Source organism: Carettochelys insculpta, chromosome 10, assembly GCF_033958435.1.
Source record: "Carettochelys insculpta isolate YL-2023 chromosome 10, ASM3395843v1, whole genome shotgun sequence".
NCBI classification, from domain to species: domain Eukaryota; kingdom Metazoa; phylum Chordata; order Testudines; family Carettochelyidae; genus Carettochelys; species Carettochelys insculpta.
Window position 1 is genome coordinate 26,301,212 of NC_134146.1, and position 18,256 is coordinate 26,319,467.

The 18,256-nt window shown below is 42.9% G+C and overlaps 1 long non-coding RNA gene across 6 annotated transcripts in view; it reads right to left on the reverse strand.

Annotated features, from left to right (window-relative positions):
• The window catches only part of LOC142018334 (uncharacterized), a 158,371-nt gene that overhangs the window by 131,488 nt on the left and 8,627 nt on the right, over window positions 1-18,256 (reverse strand). For 4 of the 6 annotated variants that reach the window (XR_012646796.1, XR_012646794.1, XR_012646795.1 and 1 more), the window contains 2 exons: window positions 12,802-12,909; window positions 12,272-12,360 (listed from right to left, as the gene is read on the reverse strand). This is a non-coding gene — a long non-coding RNA (uncharacterized LOC142018334). The remainder of the gene's footprint in view (window positions 1-12,271; window positions 12,361-12,801; window positions 12,910-18,256) is intronic. The other 2 variants (XR_012646797.1, XR_012646798.1) reach the window with 1 other exon arrangement.

Consider the following 18,256-nt stretch of genomic DNA (forward strand, 5'->3'; position numbering starts at 1 on the left):
CATACTAGCTCCTCCTTATCCTTTCATATCTTTCAATTGTAAATGGATGAAGTCAAATAACATCCTGAAGAAGGGAGAACTCAGTGACTGTAGTTGCACAGGAGTTAACAGTAGAGTCCCTAGGGACTGCAGTTCTCTGAGTATATGTAGGCAGGCATTTCATTAAAGCTGTTCTTTTATTTCCTTACAGGTGCATACAAGGAGAGAGTCGGGAGAGGCTGGGATTATTCTGTCCTTTTTCTGATTCATAACATAAAGGTACAAAAAATTAAAAACCTCAGTGTGATACCAGTGGTGCAAAGTATGAGTATCATCTGAGCTGTTCAAATAAACAGGCTGGCCTTATTTGCAGCAAATGAAAAGATAATTAGAATCCTACCAATGCTACAGTCACATTTCCTGTCACATGGACAGGATGACACATCAAAAACAGATTTGGAAAAACTCTGCTGACAGTGAAAGGGGAAAGAATGTAGAATCAACCCTCCCTGACAAAAAAACATATTACCACCTCAGCAAAACAGACCAGAGTACACAACAGCTTACAATAGCATTCCTGAAGGTACAAATCCTATGCCTTTTTTCCAAAGGAAGCTTTAGGACTGTGAGATCTGGCCTACAGTGTTTTCAGACATTATTAAGCTTTCATTAGGGCTGTGAATTCAGATTCAGAAGTATGAACAACACCAGAAATAGCAATATAGTATGCGGGTAAAGCTGAGTACCTTTATGTTTTAGTTTTTGAAGGGCCATTTAAAAATCTTCAAGAAGCCATTGATGGGGGACAAAACGTGGTTTGCTAGTACTTATAGTAGTTCATAATATTTTTCTTTGATGTTGAAAAGATCAGTGACTAGATTTTCAGCTGATGTAAGTCAGTGTAGCTTTGTTGGCTTCACTGGAGCTATGCTGATCTGCACTTGCTGAGGGTATAACTTCAAATCTCATGAAGAAATTTAGTGGGATACAGTAAAAATCAAGTGAAAAAATATAAATACAAAGAAAATTGAACAGCAGGTATCAAAATCAAAAGCCCTTATACACACCCATTTAGAATCACTAGTCATTTGTATTCCCTGAAGTATATTCTTGTAGCATCAAATTAATTTTTGTTACACTGATGTGAAATAAATATAACCTCTCAGAAGAAAATAGTTGCTCTAGATTATGCCTGTGTAACTGAGGACAGAATATGAGCTGTAACATATTTAATGAACTTGGGTTGTACAATCTACCGGTACTAATAATTCAAAACCAAACAGAGGACAATCACAAAGAAGATGGAGGGGAAAATATTATTTGGTTTCTTTTTTTCCTGGCTCAATAGCTGTGAAAATTAGTACTTGAAAAACAGTCAAACCTATCTTTAAACTCAGTGGCCTCATGGGTGTTACTGAACCTCTTTCCCATAAGGATAGAAGGGAGGGAGACAAAGACAAGTTCTTTCAAGATTACTCATTTGTCAAAGCTGTGATGCCTGAGCTTGTGAAACAGGATCCCTCTCACCTGTGGAAAAATGACACAAGATTTTTCAAACTATTGTCTCTGTTCCCTAAACCTGCCCATATGTGGAGTCAAATTCTGCTCTCCTCAATTATGGGTATATTCCTAATGATGTTTATAGGACTAAGTGCAGGAATAAATTGGCCTGTGTAATCATGATCCCACCATCAAACGTTTTGTCACAGAGTTTTTTCATTTATAAATCAATGGGCTAGTGCCAGTAACTATTACAGAGTGAAACTAATCCAGACTGGGACAACAGTCAATATTAATTATGGGCTATGGTGGTATTGATTTTCATTGAAAATCAGATGCTTGGCAACCCTCACTGATCAACAGCAAAGGATCAGATTCTATTTAAGCAAAGCAAAGACTAAGCAAAAGTGAAGTGGAAAGGTATGGCATATGGCAGGAGTGTGCTAAGTGGGAAGTGTGAAATTTTGGCAGGGGGTGCAATGCGATTGGCCTCCCTCCACCTAGTCACTACCACATGGCACTGTTTGAGCCCATGCTCCGTAGTTTGGGAGCCACCAACTTGGCGGTGGTGCTGTGGCTCTGGGGGTGGAGAACTCTGCAGAGTCAGCACAGGGTGAGTTTGGGGAAGGGGAAGTGAAGATAAGCAGTGGAGCTCCAGCTGCCAGGTCTGGGTGCTGTGGTGTGTAGCAGACCTAATGAGTGGGACAGGCAGAGGCCAGGGCAGTGCGGGGGGCATGGGTGGTTTTTCCTGTTCAGAGCAGGGCTGCATGATGATCATTACAATGCTAGTGAATGGGGGTGCCCTGCTGGGGTTGTGGGGGAGAAGAGGTTCTGAGCCAGGGTGACCAATGGCAGAAAAGTTTAGAGGAAGTTTGTTCCTAAGGCAGGTGAGGCCTGTGCCTGTTATGTGGGTTCTTCTCCTTCTCACTTTGGCAAGCCCTGGCACAAATTAAGCACTGGTTGTTAGCAATATTCCCTCTAATCTTTTCCATCTGTGAGCAGATTGTTTTTCCACCCCTGTGAAGAATAAACTTTCTTCTGTGCACTGAAGCATATGCAAATGTGTGCCACCATTAGAAACTCAAATCTAGCTGTGGGCACTCTCCTAATCAGCTGGGCAGCATTTGAATCTCTCTTGAGCATTTGCACTAATGCACAGCTTCCAAGAGGGGTGCAAAAAGTATGGGGGGTTGCGCCCCCTCAGGAGATGTGAAATTTCATAACAGGGACACAGTGCAATTAGCCTCCCCCCTGCAGCCTCTGCTGGATCCCCTCCTCACCCCTGCCATTGCCAAGGGAGTGCAGCATATAACTTACAGGATACTGCCACTTGCATCCCAGGCATTGGACAGTCTGGGGGCCCTGCTAATTGCATGGACAAAAAGTGAGGCCCAACATAAAAAAGTCTGCTCGCCCCTGACATATGAAGTGGTGCAGGAAGAAATTAGAAAATGGAGTGAAACTTCTCCCTTTTCTTTATAGGGGGTCTCCAACCCTGTCCCACAACCTTCTATAATGTTCCTTGCTCAGCTGTAGTCTAAGACAAACTCTCAACAACCTTTTAGTGACTCTGTCCCAGTAGTCTTCATTTACAGTATAGTTTGGAAAGGCCTGCAAATTTTACATATACCTTTAAGCAGATGCACTAAATTTGGCTAGCGTGCATTATATAACTCACACATATGGAACATCCTATATGTGTGTGTGTGTGTGTGTGTATATATATATATATATAGTTAATAATATACATTACAAAATGCCTTGCTTAGTTTCACGGTTAGAGTACCAGACAGGAGACCAGGAATTCCTATGTTCTAAGTGCGGTTATGTCTATACTTAAAACACTGAAGTGATACAACAGTGCACTGCTGTAACGCGTCTGTGTAGATACTATTAGGGATGTTAAATGGTTAACCAGTGTATAATCCTCATACTTACCAGTATGCTTACGGGTTCACTGGCCCTTGCCAGTAAGCTCCGTTGGTGGCCAGCAGCTCTGGGCTGGAGGAGCACCAGCTGCAGAAAAACTGGTGGGCCATGCAGTGGGTCACCGTGGCCACCAAAGGACCTCAGAGCTAGGGCAGGACCAGTGGCAGGGCCTCACAGCTATGGTGGGCCCTAATTTAAAACAGTTAACCAGTTAGGCACTAGCATTTAACTGGTTAATAGGTATTACCTAAACCCATGGGAGTCATTCTCCCTTTGGGATAGGTAATCTACATCCCCAAGAGGTGGTAGCGAAGTTGATAGGAGAGTTATTCCATCAGCCTAGCACTTACTTACACCAGAGCTTAGGTTACTACAGCTATATCTCTCAGGAGTGTGGATTTTTCACATTCATGGGAGACAGAGTTATATTAAAATGAATTCTTGTGTAAAGCAGGCTTTTATTTTGCCAACAACTTGTTGTTTGACTTTGAGCAAATAATTTTAAATTTATTTCTCTATTTACACATTTGTAATATTTAGATATTCATGTACCATCCTTGCAGCCCAGCAGATAGTCCAGGAGGCTCCCCTTTAGATCTCTTCAGCTTGTTACAGAGATTAGCTGTTGCATAGCCTGAAGGTTCCAAATCATCTGAAAAGTTGTATTAAACAACATCAGTTGTCTCTGACTGTCACATAACTTAGTCACCATTAGCAGAGTGAGTTCCTGCAGATGCCATAGCAGAAATGTCTCAAATCTTCACCTTTGTAGGCCCTCATGAATACCACAAATTTCCACTTATGACCAGATTTTGGCAGTTATGTATCATCTCATCTTAGGAACAGTGAAGAGCTGTACTAGCAGGATCTCTGGAAGGCAGGATGATTTGTCAGAGCTGGGTGGCACTTGGGCAACCACCTCCCTATCCCAGATATGGACGGGGAGATATGGAGAGGAGGGTTGGCTCCAGGATCCCTGGGGACGTGGCAGCCACTAGCCCTCCCCTGAAACCCCAGGGAAAAGTGGCAGCCACCAGCTCCCCCACGGGAGCGCTGGGGACGCAGCAGCCACTGGTGCTTCCTGGGAGCTCTGGAGAAGCAGCAGCCACTGATGTTCTCTGAGCCCCGGGAAAGCAGCAGCCCCCAGCACTTTCCAGCAGCCCTAGGGAAGCAGCAGCCACCAGGGCTCCCCAAGCCCTGGGGAAGCTGCAGGGACGTGGCAGCTACCCATGCTCCCTTGGGCTCAGGAAAGTGACTCCCGCCAGTGGAGTAGGTCACTGGTGGAAAAGGTCAGCCAAGGGGAGGGCCCAAATATGGGACAATTGGTCCCGTTTAAAAAATAAGTACAGATGCCTTTTGGGCACCCTAACGGCATCTTAATCTCTCCTGAGTGGCTGGCCAAGTATTCAGTTTACAGGCAATACTGAATACCATCTTCAGCTCTGGAGAATGGATGGGGAGTATTTCCAATATGCCATCCAAATTAATTCTGGGCTTTCTGTGGCTAGTGAAGTTCGCAGGACTATGACCCCCTCACCTTCTTGGCTGACACCCTAGGATAAGAATAGGACAGGCACTGCAAATATATACCCTATACATTGCAATTATTCCTCCAGAAAAAAATCGGCTATGACCACACCTCATTATGAATTGTTTTGTATTGTTTTGCTCTATATGGTACCCACATGTGTCTTTAAACTGTAAGATCCGTGGGCTAGAGATGCTATCACTTGTAGACACATGTTGGACAAAGTCTAAAGATTTAGATTTTATCCAGAGTTTACCAATGCTTAGAGGTGTTCAGATCTGAGGGGTTCATTCAGGTCCACATTCAGTTACTTTGTTTCACTAATTTTACAGGGATGAATAATTTACAGTGCTGCGTAAATAATGCATAACAATACCCATTCAACTAATCACCTCTGCCTTTAATTAATGGCACAATTTAAGAAGAAAAAATTCAACTCTGAATGATGGCTAACCATCCTGAAAAATTCAGGGCCACTTTGAGCTAGACTGCTCACACTCAGATGTCTGAGATCCTCCTTGCCACACTAAGAGAAAAAAAAATCAGCAGAAATAGAATTACTTTTCTACAGTTGTAATAATTCAAGTAGTAAGTTCCAATGCTGAAAGAACAGGCAGTTCAGGAAATACTTCTTTTTCTTATTTCAGCCAATCAACTCTTAGTATGATTATGTCATCTAAAAATTATGCAATATGACTTAATGTTGAAAACAAGCCAAAATTCCTGTCCCAGAGAGATCACAATGAAACTGCTTATGAGCTAAATTAGTCATAATGTACATTACAGATAAGTCACTTCAGCAGTGTAATATTAGTGTGTGAGTAACTGTCACTGCAAATAAATACTATTATCTGAATAGGAAATCCACAACACTCATATTTTTAAATAATTAAACCCAGTCTATTCACTACCTGAGTAATGCAGAAGATTTTTTTTCAATTTTCAAATATTAGATAAAGAGTGAAAAGGAAAATAAACAAGAAATAGAGGCCACTTTTGCGCTAACCCAATAATAGATGCATACAAGGTATATATCAGCACAGAAAATATTTTGTATCCATTTGCAAGAGAATTTACTCTGAAACTTTCTTTTTCTTTACAGTGTTTTAGGTTATGTGACTTAAAATTTTTATTGATTTTTAAAATGACAAGAGGGGGAGATGAAGAATGGAGGGGAATAACTAGTTGTGGGATACACTCTTCCAGAGAGGAATAATCCACATACATGGACAACAAGTTTTCTTCATGTTTAATATTATATGTCAAGAAAATGAAGAGTGTTTTAAAATCCCTAACTTTATCAATAATACAGTAACTGACGCACTCACACACGAGGGGTTTGAACCAGGGTGGTGGGGGGCAGTTTGAACTGGAGCCAAGCACAGGGGTTGAACCAGGGCGGGAAGATGGCACTGTGGCTATGTGTGGGGGGTTTAAACCAGGGCAGGGGGGTTGAGCTGGAGCCACGTGTGAGGGGTGGGGAGCCAGAGTCAGAGCAGGAGGTGGGCGTGAGCCAGCTGGGGGGTTGAACCAGGGCCAGAGAAGTTGAGCTGGAGACACACCTGAGGAGTGGTGAGCTAGAGCCAGAGGCGGGGGTGTGGGGTGAGCAGGAGCTATGGGTGGGGGGTGAGTGGAGCTGAGGGGCAGGGGCTGAGCCGGGGCTGTGAGGAGCCGGGGAGGGGGTGTTGAGCCAGGGCCGGGGGGAATGAGTTAAGCGCAACTGGAAATCGTGCATTTCCAGAGTTTACTGTAGGAATCGGGGGTCAGCCGTGTAAGAGCAGGGTCGCATACTCTGGGTTCGCATACTCTGAGACCTTACTGTATGTAACAAGTATCCATTGTTTTAATTGAAATTCCAACATCTGTTATTACACGTTATGTTTAAATATTTGGCAGGGTTCCAGTTTGTTCTAAACAAGATTTTCATTGATGAATTCCTCTCAATTTGAGAATAAATGAAAAATCTCTCAGTATTTCTCCAAATTCTAATCAAGGCTTGTCAGCAAATCGTATTTAAATCAGATCCCCAACAGATCCTGTATTTAACCACTATTTTAATAAAAGAAAATAATAAAAACCTATACATTATGGACACAAGACATCATAAAGAAATGTCAAAGAGAGATGTGTGTGTGGTATTTGATAGATGGAGGTTTGCAAGAAATGCCAAACACTGTTTATCAATCTCTCACTGATTCCAATTTTTGGGCAGTGTATGCTGCAGTTTGTTTTTTTTTTCAATAAGGCCTTCTGCACTGGGTCTTCTAATTGCACTGATACCTTTAGTATCTCTTTAAATTGTTCACAAATGTTCTATACATGTTTAGTGGGGCTAATACAGGGTTGAGGCTTAAATTTATAAAACTTTTAAGATTATTCAATATCTTTATTAACATACAGAGCTTCTGATTCCCTGACTGACCATCTAAAGATTGCACTTTTTCAGCAATCTGCACCACATCTGTGTAGTCAGAACTCTATCTGCTTTTTCTAAGTTGTTTTTTTAAAAATGTCTCTTACATCTTTTTTCATTGTAACTCACTATAAAGCTGTTTAAAGTGAGCAGGATTCTTTTTTGACTCATTCATCATACACAGAATTGGTAATAATATTGAGATGTTTACACCTTGATTACTTGTTATTAGAACTGCACAAACAGTGAAAAATAAATTCATGAAAAACTGTCAAATTTTAAGATAAATTCTGAATTGCTATGTTCCTCATACATTTCTATGTGCTTTTTGCAAGAATACATGTAAAATATGTTCATGTACATTTTAATAGAAAATTAATTTCACGCTGTTCCTGAAATTATTTCATAAGGAAACAAAACTCCTTTCAGGTAGAAGAAGAAGTAGATTTTTTTGCTTTTCCTATTCTACTTGACCAAGAGAGACTACTATTTTTTGCAATAAAGTAATGTGGTCCACCACTGCAGGGGGCAGATTCTGAAGACTAATCCATACTATGTTGATTGCACCTATGTTATGACTGTTCTCGTGTATGAATTCTAAATGTATGGTTTTGACTGATCATTTCTCCTTCCACTGCTACCAGTTTTGTTCAATGTGTCTGTGTTGATGATCAGTTAAGACAGTTTCATATTGAATAATTCTTCATAACAAATATGAAAGACTTGCTGCAATTCTCCTCAGAGCATTTGAGGGGGGCTATTACAAGGATCCAATCACAGAGTTCCCAACTAGCAGGTTACACTAGTATCTCCCTCCCTTGACCTATTTCCCTGACATGAAGGCTATTAAGGGACCTGTCTGTGGCTTTCCCAACTAGGACTGTGCACGTATGCTCACACCATAATTGATGTTTTTGTCTGTGACAATGACTGTAATAAAGGGCTGTAGGTAACATACAATTGGAACCTATTAAATTCAATATAAATACTTTGTATATGCATTATGTGAAATATTGCAGTGCAGTACACAATAACATAGCACGATGGGGTCTGGATGGTGTTCCCAAAACAATAAGCCAGAGACCCCTATCACTGAGACAATTACATAAGTCACACAAGGGTCTAGTCATGTCTGATATGACAAGTACCACCTATGCAAATGCCACCCACAAATACTCTTATCAATTTGAGGGAAAAATAATTTTCAGTTTCACTCCAGCCTATAATTAAAACAGTATGATTTTTCTGACAGTGATGTTTCAGGCAAAGCTTGGCTTAAATAGTTCAGAAAGGAAAGGGTCCTAAGGAAAAGAGTCCATAGTGATGCCATGATCCACAGGGAGTCAATGGAATCATCTAGCATCCCAAAACAACAAGGTCACATGACCCATGTCCAGCGAGTAGCCCTTTTCCGTTGTCTAGCAGCCAGAGTCCAGTTAACAGGGATAATGTGGGGTATTCAAAGCAGTAAGGCCTGATGGTCGACAGGGCAGTTAGGCCTAGTGGCCAAAGCAGATAAAGTTGCCCTCAGGGTAGCACTGTATGATATAGCAGCCAAGGTCACCTTCTGGGTGCATCTGAATGGAACAGACGCCTGAGTCAATACAGGAGCCCTTGGCGGTGTTTCAACTGCGCCTGGCTCATCTACACAGGGCCCTTTTCGAAAGGACACCATGTAGACAGGCCATGCGTCATCAAAAGATGGCACTTTTGAAGTGCCATGGCTGGCAGCATGTTAATGAGGTGCTGAATATTCATTTCAGCGCCTCATTAGTATTCTCCAATTTGCCATTAGCATGGCCCTTTCAAAATTTTGGTCAAGTGTAGATGTAGCCTATAAGTGCAAAAAGCTGTGTCCATTGGCCATAAAATCATATCCTCAGAGTTGACACCAGCTGAAACTTGTGCTTCTGATTCAACTTTTGCTTTTTGCTTTCTGCTGTCTCTGATCTCTGATGTTATGATTCCATTTGGTCCAGTTGTAGCATGGGGAGATAAGACAAGACCATCTGAGCCGTGTCTACACGTGCACGCTACTTCGAAGTAGTGGCACTAACTTTGAAATAGCGCCCGTCACGGCTACACGCACCGGGCGCTATTTCGAAGTTAACTTCGACGTTAGGCGGTGAGACGTCGAAGTCGCTAACCCCATGAGGGGATAGGAATAGCGCCCTACTTCGACATTCAACGTCGAAGTAGGGACCGTGTAGTCGTTGCGCGTCCCGCAACTTCGAAATAGTGAGGTCCGCCATGGCGGCCATCAGCTGAGGGGTTGAGAGATGCTCTCTCTCCAGCCCCTGCAGGGCTCTATGGTCACCATGGGCAGCAGCCCTTAGCCCAGGGCTTCTGGCTGCTGCTGCGCCAGCTGGGGATCCATGCTGCAGGCACAGGGTCTGCAACCAGTTGTCGGCTCTGTGTATCTTGTGTTGTTTAGTGCAACTGTGTCTGGGAGGGGCCCTTTAAGGGAGCGGCTTGCTGTTGAGTCCGCCCTGTGACCCTGTCTGCAGCTGTGCCTGGCACCCTTATTTCGATGTGTGCTACTTTGGCGTGTAGACGTTCCCTCGCAGCGCCTATTTCGATGTGGTGCCGCGCAACGTCGAAGTTGAACATCGACGTTGCCAGCCCTGGAGGACGTGTAGACGTTACTCATCGAAATAGCCTATTTCGATGTTGCTACATCGAAATAAGCTATTTCGATATTGGCTTCACGTGTAGACGTAGCCCTGTTGTCCCAAAACAGTGTGCACTGCATAGGTCAGATTTGCTGATGATATAACAGTAGATTCCCACTTCAGGACAAAGCTCAGGGTCTAACTATAATGAGTTTGTATCTGTGCGGTGTATACAGTAAACCTTCAAAATGTGCGATTTCGAGTTGTGCCTAACTCTCATTAACGTGAGTTAAGCGCAACTCAAAATCCTGCTCCCTCCCCCAGCCCTGGCTCAACACCCCTGCCCCTGGCTCAGCCCCCCACCAGCCCTTCTCACTTCTCATGCACCGGGAATGGCTCCTCCTGGCTGCAACAAACCTGGGGGAAGTGGCAGCCGCAGGCACTCCCAACTCCAGTTCAAAGCCTCTGCGAGTGGCTCTGGTTCAACCCTCCCCCACCCCCCGTAGCCCAAACCCACCCCAGGATTAAGCCCCTTACCTCCCTCTCACAGCCCCAGCCCACTGCCCGGCTTAACCCTCCCCAACTGCCCTCTCAATCCCACAACTTAACATTCAAACAGGAGCTCCAGGTGCTCCTGCTGCTTCCCTGGCTGCAGAAATTTGGTTTATGTGAGGGTGCATGGGAACGTAACCCTCGCGTAAACCAATGGTCTACTGCATATTTTCGCAGCTAAACTATACATTCTTTCTCTATGCTCCTGGGGCGTTTGATGCTAGTTTAGTGCAGATTTAATCAGATTTATACCTGACACCAGGGGTGCATCTACACTTGCGTTCCTCTTTCGAAAGAGGTATGCAAATGAGGGAATCAAAATGCAAATGAGGTACCTATTTGCATATCTGGCACCTTATTTGCATATTCTTACTTCGAAAGAGCTTCTTTCAAAAGAAGAAAACCAGTGTAGATTCTGCTCTTTTGAAAGTAAACCCCATCTTCGAAAGAATCCTTCTTCCCATTAAATAAAGGGAAGAAGGAGTCTTTCGAAGATGGGGTTTACTTTTGAAAGAGCAGCATCTACACTGGTTTTCTTCTTTCAAAATAATATGTAAATGAGGTGTGAGATATGCATATATTCACCTCATTTGCATTTTCGGTTAGCCTCATTTGCGTGCCTCTTTCAAAAGAGGAATGCAAGTGTAGATGCACTGCAGGAGAGGAAGACTGATATACGTAGGGAATAAAATTGTTCTCTCTTTGTAAGAGAGGGAGTATTATGATCTCTCTCTCTCAACTGTCTTCAATCTAATGAGGCCCCAGCTACCATTCTGGATGACAGCACTGTCTCTGTGACCTACAATTATTTTCAGAGGCTTGGGGACTGAAGAGTAATATCTTTATGCTATAAACCAGGGGTCAGCAATCCCAATGCCAGGAGTGGCACACGAGCCGATTTTCAATGGCACAGGGTAGACCCTGATCTCCCCACGCAACTCCCTGCAGGGGTTCCGTGCCCACAGCCAGCAGCAGCTGCCTGCTCTGGACTCCACATGCCCTGGGCTGGCAGTGCCTGCACGCTTGGGGCTCCACACCTCAGGGCTGGCAACAGGTGCCTCCTTGGGGCTCCATACGCAAGGGACAATGGCAGCTGCCCACTTGGGACTCTGCATCTCAGGGCCAGAGGTGGCTGTTCACCTGGGGTGCCATGCCCCGGGGGTTGCAGTGACTGTCCACCTGGGCCTCAGAAAACAGTAACTCTCTACAAAGTACCCCCTGCATACTTATGGGGCTGAATACTATACATCCTATTTTATTATAAAAATAAGTTCACTATTTCATTTCAATCATGGAAAAACGTGGATTTTTATGTTCTTTACCAGAGTTTTTTGGGGTCATGAAAAATTAGGATCTGTGCTTAAGACGCACGTCTACTCAGCCTGACTTCTTAGCTGGCAAGGGGACGCACTGTAAGAGTGTGAACAGTGGGCAGATTTTTAACTAGAAGAGCAACCCAGGATCTCAAATTTTAACATTCCTAGCCAGGAGCCAAGAGATGCCAGAAGCTCTGATACAAGACCCTGCCCTCACTCCATCCCTTCCCCGGAAGCTCCCACCCTGACCTCCCTCTTCCCCAACTGCTTCCTCCTTACTCCTTTACCACCCTTACAGAGCTTCCTAAATTCTGCAAAACAGCAGTTCATGCTGGGACACGTTGGTAGAATTGCTAAGCAGGGCTCCCAGCAGGCTATAGATGCTGGGGGGAGGTGAGTGGGGAGGAGTTTGGCTGTTGGTAGGTGCTGAGCTCCTGCTAACCTTTTCCTGTGATTGCTCCAGTCCCAGAGCAGTCATGGAATCAGTGCTGATCCTAGTGCCAGACCACGGATGTTTCTGAACCACAGAATCTAGGGTAAGAGAGGGTCAATATGCATTAAAATCCTGGACATTTTAAGATATTTAAAAAACTGGATGGATGGCGATTTAAGACCAAAATGGTAGATCTTTGCATCTTTATTAATGAACCTGTTGTAAGTAGGACTACTGGTGACTTAAAAAGTATCACCAACGCTCAGACTATACACAGAAATCAAAGGTCAAATTTCAGCACTCTGCCTTGGAAAGGTTGCTGACCCCTGCTATAAACTCACAAAAAGTCATTAACCATAAAGGGCTTGCTTATAATTAAGAAAATTATTACCTACTTACAGATTAACATGCCATCACCTTTGTAAAGTATATCTACTGGGTTTTCGACATTATTTAAGACCTTCAAAACAATCCCATTAACTAAACACCCAGTTTCTCTTCTGATTGTTAAAAGTTTAGAGGTCCATGGAGATACTTGCCTTGAGACAGGTAATTGTTCTTGAAATATCAATAATGTTCTTTAAAATATTGCAATATTCTTCACTTCATCCAGAACTAAATTTCCAGCATTTTCACATCAGGTTGTTCTGAAAAATATGAAAATTTCCACTGTTTACCCCTGCATTTTTACAAGTATGTAATTTCATAAACTGCTGCACCCTAGCTAAGATAAAGGTACCAAACAGCTCTCTGAAATCTGGTAATCCATCTCACCATCCACTTGATGTTATTAGCCCAGCAAAAGACCCAGAGCTGTGCATCCACAGATTTATAGCTTGATTGGCTCAGACAAGATTGATACTGAAATTAGATTTTTAAATGTTTTAGAATATCTTATCTTAATGGTGCTGATGGCCCACAAATCTCACCCAACCTTTGAAAAATGTCTTTAAGAAATTAAGTGCAATAGAATCTATTCCATTATTTAAAAATTGAAGAGTACGATAAACATCTCTTATTGACTAATTCTGCTATTCTTAGTCTTGTTTAATACCGTCTTGCAACTGATGTATTTGATGTTATTGACTTCAGTCGGACTACTTACACAAGTACAACAACATGAGTAAGAGTAGAATAATTGGGCCCCAAGTGAGCAGGAATATATGTTTATATTTTTCCAATTCTAGTACTAGTTACTACAGAAGCACCAATAAGAGAAAATTCCCTCATTTTTCTTATGTTTGAACTGTTTCCTGAAAGGTACAGATACTAACTATGTGAAAACCCCTAAGAAGACAGATATTGGATTTTTTATATTATATTTATATGTATCAGATTGGAATTAAATATACACAAAATTCTCTATCAGCCACAAAATATATATGCTTGCAGAAATATAACAGACAGTGCAGATTAACTATTATGCCATATATTTTCCATAAAAAAGTAGAGCTCATTATCAGTTTGACTAACCTGTATCCCTTAACAGATAGTAGAATTGCCATAAAAATACCCAGTATCTAAATATATAGCAGTTCCCACACACAACTCTATTTATCTAGTTGTAACTCTTTGCTTATCAAGTAAAAAGAGGAAGAAAATGTATTATGTATGCAAGTGAAATATGAGAGAAACACATATACAGGTCTACCTTTGAACCTGGGTGTCTTATATTTGTACCATGTGCATTTTCTGCAAGCCACAGTTGCACAGCAAGTAAATCACAACCGAATGATTAGGTCAGCTCCTTCAGAAGGACAATTAAAATAAAATTCTAAAGATCCTTTTAAAATTATGACTTTGCCACCACTATTCTACCATCATCTCACATTTAAGCCAGATAATTATTTTCTTCTGCACTGCTGTCTAATTAGGGTACCCAGGCATCCCATTTTAAAGGGAAAATCACATAGTTAAACCTTCCTGCAGGCGTCCAACTTTTTCTTTAAATTGGGCAAAGTGTCCCATATTTTCTGTCTCTCACAGCCCCATCAATATTGGTAGGTCTTGCTGCTGGCCAGATCCCGGCTTGTCAGCTGCTTGTCCAACAGAATTAAATAAGGAGGCTCAGTAGCTGATAAGAAGGATGGGTGTGCTAGGCTGTTGGCAGAGTGAAGATGCAGCATACATTTATTGTGCACAGAGATGGTTGGTGAGCGCAGGCAGGCACCAGACAGTGGCTAATTATGTCTGCTGCCCACCCATTGACCCTTTACATGCTTCCCCCTCGCTGTCCTCTCCTTGGTTTTCCTGTTCTCTCCCCCACTCCCAATGGTCCTTCATATACCTCTTCCTCGCCCCTCCTGGCAGGGCGCATCCTGCTCCCAGTGCTGTGTGAACAACCAGTCCCTGGTCAGAGCGCTGAGCTCACCAAATAGTCAGGTTGACAGGCTTCTTCCTTCTCCCACTGCCTCTGTCTACGCTAGCAGGCTGAGAAAGCCAAAGACGCTCCAGCCTGTGATGTTGGCCTGGAGCACTTGAGACCTGCATGTGCCAAAGCTCCACACAGCACTGGCACTGGGAAGCCTCTCTGCCCTTCAGTTAAGTGCTAGAGAAACAATGTCAGGCCTATTCACACTCTGAATGTGCAGGCTCTACAGCAGCCCCCAGGGCAGGGACTTATCCTCTTTGCCTGCACCTCACCCTGGGTCCTGCCCCTTGGGAGTGTGACGGTGCTCCACACACTAGGCATCCTCTCATGCTGAGCCACCCTTCTGGCCAGGTTCACTGAAGCCCATGTAGTCAGGTTCCCTGAGCCTTGGTGCACTAAGCACCCTTAGGACTTAACCTGTTTCTGTTTGCAGTATAGCCAGAAGACAGGAGGCAGCTGAGTTGTCAGTGGACGGGCTGTTGGTGGCCAGCAGTGGTCAAAGCATTTGTGTCTTTGGAAACTGTGTGGGCAGAAAGGGACAAGCTGCTTCCAGCCACATGAAAGCAGGGTTCAGAGAAGAGCTCCACAAAGACACAGGATCATTCCTTCCCTTCCCTTCTCCTCCCCTGCAGCTGGAAGCGGCTCCTATCCCTTCTCTCCCGCAGTGCTGAATGGGTGCTGGCCCCATTCTGCTGTGAACCCTGGCACAAATAGGGGAAAGGGAAATGTGACCAAGCATACCTCCCACACTTATTATTTCAGAAAGATGCAGTGCCATGTACTAGGAGAGGCATGGAAAGAAGAGAGCACCAGAGAAGGAGGGTTGGGTTAGTTGGTTACCCCTGCTGAGAGAGAGACTGCATGCATGTCACCCCATCTCCTGTGAACCACGCAAGTCTTAAAGAAGGTAAATAAAGAAAATCCAGCTGTGCAGTATTTCTTTTTAACTGGGTCTTAGTCAACGATGTTAATTTGAATGTTTGTACTGGATAGCTCTTACTGATTGCTATTGAACTCACTTGAATAAGAATAATTTTACCAGGTGCTCTGTATTCAGCACAGGGAAATATGGTTGCTCTATATTTAATCTTACTATTAAGCTCCAAAAATTATGTACGAGGACCTACAATCTAGGAACTCGGTCACGCAAATCATTGACTTCAATGATTTACTCTCAGATATGTAAAGATTTGCAAAATCAGACCCTAGGTTATTTAAAGTACTTGCCTAGTTAACAGAAACTAGTGAAAATTCCTTTTCTGCTCTGATGACATAGTGTCAGGTGTCAGGGAATAACACAGAGATAACAGAAATTACCCTGCAGTGAAGCAGTTTGCTCTTCCATCATACTATATTGCTCCAAAATGGAGGAATTTGTAACTTCTGCAAAGTTTACTAGAAGTAATTGATTTTCTCAGCTCTAGTTAATATAGCTTCCATATACCTTTAATCAATACTAATTTGGAATATTTACATGTGTAAATGAATATGCCACTGATCTCTATGAAAAATATCTGAAACTGTATAGTTCTTTTAACACCAGCTAAACAAAATCTGATCTGGATTCCAATTGATCACGAGATTGGAATGCCAAATATGCTGAAATCTAAGATATTTATTCACCAAAATGAAAAAAACCTTAACATTCAGGACTCTTTAGCTGTGACCTTGAAACTTCGTTACTTTCCAACTTCTTAAACAAATATTCAGATCTTAAAAGCCATTATGTGTTCTGACAAACCGACCCAACAGAAAAGAGAGCTAACAGTGATTTATTTGCTGATGTTTGAACACTTCAGACTGAAACTAACTCTGTTCTACAAATAACATTCATAATCAAATCTGATGACTTAAGTAGGAGCGCCATTGTGGGCATCAGTACAGGCAATAGCAGAAATATGAGATTTTGATGTAATGTGACCGACACACCCTATGTTGGTATATCTTAATCTGATTAAGAAGAACAAATTCCCAAATTCCAAAACAGATTTTGAAATTTACAACACATGCACCCACAGAATGCTGTGCTAGAATTGCTGTACTAGTGGAGACATTCACCTCAGAGGTAGAATTGGTGTAGTATCACCATCTGCCTTACCTGCTGAATCTGATAGAGAAGAACAGTTCTATTTCATTTCCAGACTTTGTCTACATTAGAGATGTTCCAGAGATGTGCTGAGACAACAAATCTCCTGCCCACCTGATATCTACTCTATATTTTAGAGTGTGACTGTCTGTAGGTGCTACATTTGTTCAAGAACTCCTCTTAAACTGTAAGAGCTACAACCATGAAAACTGGTCTGCAGCTTCCTCTTACCCTAACTTAAACCAAGGTCAGGATTTGGTTGTGCCTAGAAAATGGGAAATGCCTGAAATCCCAGGATTTCCCAGAACATGAAAAAGAGAGGAGCACTGACAAGAGGGATGACATACTTCAGACTCACCACTGGGAGCAGCGAGCGCAGGGAACAGCAATACAGCAGACTGATCGCTGTGCCACAGCAGGAAAACAGTGCCAGGGCTCTCCACGCTGCCAGGAAAGAGGTAAAACTCTACACCAAACCCCAACCCTGCTGCTCCCACACAATTAGCCTTCAATCATTTTCATAAACCATATCCTGCTTCCTTTTATTTTCCGAACAGGAAAAATAAAGATCTTATTTCACTTAAATACCTAACCAACACCAGGTCAATTTGCTAGTAGTTTATAAAAGTAGCTGATAAACAAAGCATCTCATCCTGCTCTTACTGAAGTCAACTGGAGTTTGCCCGTCCTCAATTGAAGCAATGGCACAGTACTATGGGAATTATTAGATGATGTGTTCTCAAAATTTGTTACTCCTGCAACAATGGCTCCTTTGATGACTCCAAATATAACAACTGTTTTATAATCTCCTTGTAAGTGAAAATCTACCCAGCATCAAGAACATCATTCAAATCCATACTGGATTTGCTGCTCAGATTTGAATTCTCTTTTATACTAATCTAGGTTCTTCTGCCTCTAAAATTGCAAATGGTTGAAGTGGACAACAAAAGATTTATTTATATTGGCTATGGTTACACTACATTGCTCTGTTGACAGAAGTTAAAGATAGATATAATTGGAGATACACATCTCTTAGAATTGGAAGGGACCTTGGGAGGTCATGTAGTCTACTCCCCTTAGGAGGACCAGGCACCATCCCTGACACCTATTTGCCCCAATCCCTAAATGGCCTCCTGAAGGATTGAACTCCACAATACTGCATTTAGCAGGCCAATGCTCAAACCACTGAACTATCCCTCACAGTGTTCCCACCAAAACTTCTATTTAGAGTATGGTCACACGCAAAAGCAAATCAGGAGAGCACACCACTCTGTCGACAGAGCAGCTGGACTGCCTACCTGCTCTCTTGACAAAAGAGGCACCTGAAAGCACAGCAGACAAGGCTGCCCATAGTTGTGGATTCCGTGTGTGTCAAGAGAGGCGCCCTGGAGGCATTTACACAGCTGTTTTGTCAACAGAAATCTGTCAACAGCACCGTTATGCCTCAAAGTTTTGAGGCAGAAGACTGCGGGGAAAAAGTGCTGAGTTTTGTCAACACACTGTCGACAAAGCCCATTTTGTGTATAAACGCTCCACA